General features: G+C 39.4%; 1 pseudogene; it reads right to left on the bottom strand.

Moving 5' to 3' along the window:
- Nucleotides 1-4,879: 4,879 nt before the first annotated feature.
- LOC122803128 lies at nt 4,880-6,271 on the bottom strand (annotated as a pseudogene).
- Between the last annotated feature and the right edge of the window lie 460 nt (nt 6,272-6,731).

The raw sequence follows: 6,731 nt of genomic DNA, 5'->3' as shown, positions 1-6,731 counted from the left end.
GCATGCTACATTACACATTAAAAATCACTGTCCTGCAAGTGATGGGCTCTGAAACTCACATTTCCATCATAACGGCATTTATTCCATCACCAGCTGTTGGCCACACTAATATACAAGTCTTGCAGTACACAACACACACTATGATGGCTTACATATGGTCAGTCAGTGCTGATCTGCACAGTTGACAGGTATGGCCCACTGCCCACAGTGACAGACACTATTGTCCATAGCAGTTGTTCAGCTGGACATAATTACAACAACACCAATGTAACTGAAAGTACTCTGATGATGCCCAACTCTTATTGTGGGTGAAAGCGCTTAGTGACAGTACTTTTTATTGTTTTTACTTGTTATTGTCTCGACTGTATGGTCCATTAAAGCTTCATGTTTTCCTGGAGCTGGTTTGGTTTTTATTTACAAATCATTACAACAACACCTGATAGCACATATAAATCATTCCACATCATCTATCTCATTATTATGGACCAAGTACTACATTCAGTTACATGCATATATGCTTCACATACCTGTTGTAGAAATGTTCTCTATTCTGGATACAGTGTGATGTGTGGATGGATGGATGTGTATGTGTTTTTGCTTTCTCTCTCTCTCTTTCACTCTCTCTCTCTCTATCTATCTCGGTCTCCCTCCACTAAATGGATTGAGCTGCTTTGAATAGATTGCAGCATGGATATTGTATGTGATGCACATGATCAAGTGATAGCCTCTGCACCAATCAGTGTTCACCATATGCTACCTGCATGCAGCCTGCTTTGTAGCACTTCTAATTACCACTGTCATGGCAACCCACAACTTTAAATTCCTAACTCATATGGGTGTGGTCCCTTTACCTTTCCTGTATGGAGAACATTGTTCCTGTGTTTGACCAACAGTGTTACAGACAGCAGGTGGCAATACCTCTTGCAAGAGGACTTGCAGTCTCAGGCCAGCTACATATTTGTATAAGGTTCCAGACCTACATACAGTGTGAGTAGTGTTGTTATATGCATTTTATGCCACTAGTGTTACAGTGTTTGTGTTTACATACTAGTTTAGCATGGAATGCAGTCTGTCTGCATAGCTCTCAACTGTGGGACTATTCAAATAATGGCCCGTGGATTGCCTGTTATGTTTTGTCTGACCAATACAAAGGTTTTGTCTCAGATATATCACTGACATTCTGTCTGTTGAGTGCTATCAGTACATGGCTACATCAGTTTGTGTTTCTGACTTCATATTCCTGACCAAGGGTATGTTGCAAACAATCCTGTAACACCAGCAAAGTTCTCAGTGTATAACAACAATATTGCAAACATGGCCCTGTGTTCTGGCCTCTGTCCTCCATCTATATACCAGGCTTTGTCCATATGACATGCAGTAAGAGGTTGTTATGTAGTAGCCTGTGATTATGTCATGCTGACATTCCTGCCATCATTCCAGTGATGTTGTGGTCCCCACACATATTGTGGGGTAGAGTCTATATATATGTGGGCTACAACTGGACAAAACATGTGTGCCCTTGTGCAGTCCAGATGTCAGTGTATGTAACACTGTTATATGCCCCTGTAAGCCAGTCTATGGGGTAGGAGTATGCATCATATATAACCTAGGCTTTTACAACATGTGAGGGATATCAATAGTACGATACCTTAAGTTATATGGCTGTACATTTTCATACATTTCACCTTGGGAACATTGGTGGCTAGTGCTTACTGTAATACAGACTGTTCTGTTTGTCAGTGTGAAAGTGATGCTTTAAGTTAAGCATTGTTATGTAACAGATACATCCTCATTGTGACAACTTAATTCTTTTACCCCTAGGGGTTGAGTACAGAGTGTAATTGGAGGCTGCTGAACTACATCTGCATTACTTACTGTTGATTGATTGTTATCCTCTGGCCCAGTCTTTCTTTACTGTTGTACTGCTTGAAGGCCATGGCCTGGACAGCAACATATGTTATGCTTTCAGAGTCCTGTATAAAATGATCTGCTTGAGAGTTGCATTACTCAGTTAATATGTAAATCAAACACCTAACAGCTATATGACATGGCATATACAACTGTAATAGTACACAAATAAACATTTCTTATGTATGCGAACCTGTGAGTGGTGTCATAGCCTTTGACTTCTCTGTGGGTATATGTTACATGCAATAAATGTCTTTTGTATGAGAAAATCATACACAGTACATTTTAAAAGGTGCCAACCGTAGGAATACTGGCTGTTCAATATGCTGTGCACCCTCTTAATATGTATCTTCCTATACATATCTATACGTAGCAATATATGTATATGTGTGTGTACATGCACATATATATATATATATGTATATATATATATATATATATATATATATATATATATATATATATATATATATAGATAGGTGTGTGTGTGTGTGTGTGTGTGTGTGTGTGTGTGTGTGTGTGTGTGTGTGTATGTGTATCTTCAGATATGTGTGTGTATATGTATCATTGGAATGTTTCTTGCTTCCACATTGTACATTCCCTATGGTAGCCAGACTGTACTGCACGATATGTTATTGATACCATCCTGACATCGTACAGGTGGGATGGAGTACTGTTAACTTCTTGTGCCAATGTTGTGTAGAGTCCTGGGTTTGGGACTTGCAAGTGTTGGTATTGTTTTGCAAGGCAGATCTGTTTGGCTGTGTGGGAAGGTATGATTGAGGTACTTAGCTTGGGCTCCCTCACCCCCATTAACGATGCCTTTGGTTATAAATGCATTTGTTGTGTTCTCTTTTATATAAATATATATATATATATAATCTATATATATATATATATATATATATATATTAGCTGTACCCGGCCACACGTTGCTGTGGCTCAGTCTGGTTAAATGGAAAAGAAAGAAAAGAGAAAGTGCATGTTTCTAATATGTTTAATTTCACAATGCTTGTGGGTATACAATATTTTTTGTTGTTCCATTGTCTGTGCAGATATAGAGATTGTCTGGTTTGCCGACTCTAGAACACGCAACATATAATTGTCCATGTGAGAAGCAATCCGTATGTAGATCTAAACCGCATAATTCTAAAGACTGGCCCTGAGCTTTGTTGATGGTGATTGCAAACACCAATCGAATTGGAAATTGCAATCTCTTAAATTGAAATGGCATATCCGTTGGAATCATAGGAATGCAAGGAATGAGGACATCTTCACCTTTGAAAGGTCCTATCAAGAGTGTTGCTTCTATGACGTTGCTCATTAATTTTTTTTACTGCAAGCCGCGTGCCATTGCAAAGCTTTGGCTGGTTGATATTTTGCAACATAATTGGCACGCCGATTTTCAATTGCAGTACGTGTGGTGCCATCCTTGGCAGATCGAGTGAATTCAAAAATTCTGTTGGATAATTAACCACTTCATCTGCTTCCACAACAGTGTCGACGGACTTGTATGTGACTGCCTCGCTTTGAATGTTAGACAGAATAATATTGTTAAGTTCATAGACGTCTTTGTTCTTGGCCGCAAGAATAGCTCATTCAGTCAACCAGTCATGATTCTTATAATTGGTTTGAATATTGGGAAATACTTTTTCAACCAATTCTTCTTTTGACGTCACTAAATTGCAGAAGTTATGAGGCAATGAAATTCATTCTGAGGTCAGATCAACCGGCACCTTTCCGTTCTCAATTTCCAGCAATTGATGTAATAATATCTCAACTGATCAATCGTTTTGCAGCTGGACATGCATATTTGTAGTTAATGTTAATGTCTTTACGTGTCGCCACAAAGTAGAGTATTTCAGGCAAGCATTTATTTCGTCCGCTGGTGTCGATCGAGGAAGTACAGGTAATGTTTGCCTGAAATCTCTTGCAAGCAATATTAATGCATTCTCAATTGGTCTGATGTTTCCACGCAAATCTTGCAATGATCGATCAAGAGCCTCAAGTGATTTTTTGTGTGCCATTGTGCATTCATCCCATACAATAAGTTTGCATTTCTGCAATACTTTTCCCATGCCGTATGCTTTGGAAATGTTGCACGTGGGAGTTTCAATGAATCGCATGTTCAATGGCAATTTCAAAGTGGAATGAGCAGTTCTTCCACCTGGTAGCAATGTCGCAGCTATTCCAGATGACGCAAGAGCTAAGGCTATGCCATTTTGGGATCGAATTGCTGCCAGAATCAATGTAATTATGAACGTTTTACCAGTTCCTCCTGGCACATCTAAGAAGAAGATTTCTCCAACCCCGTTATTGACAGTTTGCATTATTTGATCGTAAATGCCTTTTTGCTCAAGCGTTAGCTTAGGAATATTTGATTGCACATATGACAAAAGATCACCCTTGTTGTCATTTTGTTCACGATGCAATTCTACCTCGAATGAAGCAGCAGCAGATCGATTCGGTGATGGCATTCCCAATTGATTGAGAACTTTGCTCGCGATTTCTAAGCACAAATCTTCAGTCAATGCTTTGTTGTAGATTTCTGCTGTGAAATCCATGTTTATATTTGAATTTTCATTCCGTATTCGATAGAAAATATCTTCAGCCATGTGCGATTTATATTTCTCCCATAACACTGCTGGAGATGAAGGAAAGCAGGCAGTCAAAATGATTGCAAACAATGCATGGATTTGATTTGGATGTGACGTATTGCACGGGTCATTAATGCATACATCTCAGTGTCGGTCGTTCTCCAATAAATTCAGAGCTTGACATGCACTGTGGAAAGTGCATGTGTAATGCCATTGACAATTCTCATTTGCTGGAAAGACGTTGGACCGGGCACATTTACCAACAGCATGCGAAGAAAGAAGCATTCATCTTGATTGGGATGCACGGTGTACAGTCTGCCTATCATAGTTTCTTTCAATATGCCAGGTTGTCTGTTGACTCGCTCTCCTCGTATTCATCGTTCAAATGATTTTCTACTCACATTCCATGTGTAATACATAGGCACTTCTGAATACAGCAGTGTTTTCGCAAACACGTCATTTTGACATAACCTGAAGAAAGCAGTTAACGTTGTAGCCGATGCATTCAGGGCTATTTGTTGCATATTTGCAGCTGTGAAATAAATGCGTTGTCCATTTTCTAGATTTACTGCTAAGTGAACAACAGCTGAACTTCGTTCATGTATGGGAAATGAAAAAATTCGCCATACAGCTTCATTGCTGCTTATGTATCTTCCAGCGTGATACTGTGCGATTTCATTGATATGTATGACCACATTCATATCACTTCTTTCTGGTTGCATGCCAGAAACTGCCATGTCGCTACCTTTATTCACGTACTTACAAATGTATTTAATCGATTTAAAGGAGTTACAGTATTCCACGTTTATGTGCACTTTGTATGTTTTTGATAGCAAAGGCGAATATGGAACAACCCACGGGTTATCTACTTCGGTGTCACCATTTCACATTTGTATGGTTGCTAATTTACCGCCATCTTCTGCTGATCTTCTTCTGTATAAAGGATATCCATTGTTTCCTGTAACTGTGTTGGATACTAATGCTCGAGGATATCGCTTAGAGCATTTTCCGTCTATCATGCATGGTGAATTTGGATTCAGTGTACCGCAAGGTCCATGTATCATATTTTTCATCACAACTTCATGCAAATCCTTATCGACGTCGGCATCGGGTATTTCAGTGCATATTACATTGTCGATTTCATTTGAAGTGATTTTGTTATAGAGCCAGATTAGTATATGTGCGTGTGGCAATCCTCTCTTTTGCCATTCCACTGAGTACATCCAGCAGCGCACAGAGCCAAACACTTCATGTTTTACCATGAATTCCATCAGCGATTTCAGTTTCTGACTGATAACACGTGCTGTGATGTCATGCCTATCCACCGGCGATTGCCCAGGAAGTAAGAGCTGTTGTATATCGTCCCAAGCTGGATTGCATGTGAATGTAATGAATAGTTCTGGACGCCCCTAGTGACAAACATACGCAATTGCATCTTGAGCGTACTCATGCATATGACGTGGACTGCCTGTATATGAAGATGGCAAAATCGCTAGTCTTCCAACATTAGTTGTATTACCATCATTTACAACTGCATCGTGCAAATGAATGTATTCTTCAGAGCGAAACTTGGTCTGATTCAAACGGATGAATATCAAACATTTTGTTTCGATTTTTGCATACATATCTATGATGTATTGGTGAAACAATTGACGGCATTTCAAAATGTGATTGTCTTCATTCTCTTGAATCATTAATCGGTATGAATAATAGCTCATTGCGCTGCATTTCATATTTGTTTCTTCGCCACTGACTGGATTTATCATCTTAACATTGAAGTGATATCCATCGGCACCATCCTAAAAAAATGATTGGATATTGCAGGGCATCGTAGCATCGATGAGTTTCTGCAACTGTTCTCAACTGATCATTTCTCCGATGAAGAACGATATCTCTAGGTTGGAATTGATCTCCGACTATAACAATTGCCACTTCTTCTATAGTTGGAGCATTGAATCTTCGCACATATTCTCCAGCAGGTGTTTTGTCAGCATGAATAACAATCTTGTGTGTATCAGATGGCATCATGTCAACTGCTGTTTTGAACAAACGCACTAAATTGCTTTTTTCGTGAAGACGCTCTTGCAGTTGGGAAACGATGGACCTTTGTATGCTGGTAGAAATTCCGCAGCGTGCATTATTCAATTCATCATTGCCATCACCGATGAAATACATTTGTAGGAATTTATGTTGACCATCTGGGAACGGAAGCAGGGAGCCGGCTTT

This window comes from Protopterus annectens, chromosome 5.part1 (genome assembly GCF_019279795.1).
Source record: "Protopterus annectens isolate FY-2018-M chromosome 5.part1, PAN1.0, whole genome shotgun sequence".
In the NCBI taxonomy this organism is placed as follows: domain Eukaryota; kingdom Metazoa; phylum Chordata; order Ceratodontiformes; family Protopteridae; genus Protopterus; species Protopterus annectens.
Note: the sequence above shows the minus strand (reverse complement) of the source record. Positions and strands in the feature narration are given on the sequence as shown.